Source organism: Tenrec ecaudatus, chromosome 5 (assembly GCF_050624435.1).
Source record: "Tenrec ecaudatus isolate mTenEca1 chromosome 5, mTenEca1.hap1, whole genome shotgun sequence".
In the NCBI taxonomy this organism is placed as follows: domain Eukaryota; kingdom Metazoa; phylum Chordata; class Mammalia; order Afrosoricida; family Tenrecidae; genus Tenrec; species Tenrec ecaudatus.
In genome coordinates this window covers 102,486,506-102,487,421 of record NC_134534.1, presented here as the reverse complement: position 1 = coordinate 102,487,421, position 916 = coordinate 102,486,506, and the positions used below count along the sequence as shown (strand labels likewise).

Below are 916 nucleotides of genomic sequence, written 5' to 3'. Positions count from 1 at the left end.
GCGTAGTGTGTTGGGCTGTGCTAACCACAAGGTCAGCAGTTTGAAACCACCGGTGGCTTCAAGGGAGAAGCATGAGATTTTCTGCCCCTGTAAAGAAGCCCAAAGGGGCAGTTTTGTTCATCCTTTGGACTATGGTCATTTTTGTAAATATCTTCATCACAAAAGTTTTACCAAGACGGCTTTTTATTAGTGTCCAACTTTTTGAGAGCAATTACAATAACTGACTTTGCAAACTTTCCTTTAATTTATGCAAAATTTCCATAATCATTAACTATGCTTCTCTATTTCCTGATTTCTTCCTTCTACTTAATCACTAATAAATGCTCGTCTCTATACATTTGCCTTTTATTTTCTTTTTATGTGAATCCAAATCCACTTAAAGAAAAAGCCAAATCAAGCCTTCCACCTTCCAGCATCCTTTCACACTTGACCTGGGACCGCCAGCCTCGGCTCCTCCAAATGGACCCCAACTGCTCCTGCGTCACTGGTGGCTCCTGTGGCTGCTCTGAGTCCTGCAAATGCAAAGACTGCAGATGCACGTCCTGCAAGAAGAGCTGCTGCTCCTGCTGCCCTGTGGGCTGTGCCAAGTGTGCCCAGGGCTGCATCTGCAAAGAGGCATCGGACAAGTGCAGCTGCTGCCATTGATAAGACAACCGATATGAATGTACTGGCCTGTCCAAAACCAGAGATTCTCCCTCAGATGAACCTGACCTCTTTTCTACCTCCTTTTTATTTGTACAAAATATATGAAAGATGATGATAAAAGCTGGTGACTTAAAAAAAAAAAAGCCAAATCAACTGTCATACACTACTTGTCCCTTGTGGTTGGCTTAGTTTACTCAGCACAATGTCCTCCAGCTCCATCTGTATTGTGAAATGCATAAAGATGTTATTTCTCCTACTGTCTCCATTGTAC

At 42.9% G+C, this 916-nt stretch overlaps 1 pseudogene; it reads left to right on the top strand.

Annotated features, from left to right (window-relative positions):
- The first annotated feature begins 459 nt into the window (after window positions 1–459).
- On the top strand, window positions 460–716 carry LOC142448872 (metallothionein-2A pseudogene; annotated as a pseudogene).
- The last annotated feature ends 200 nt before the right edge of the window (window positions 717–916 follow it).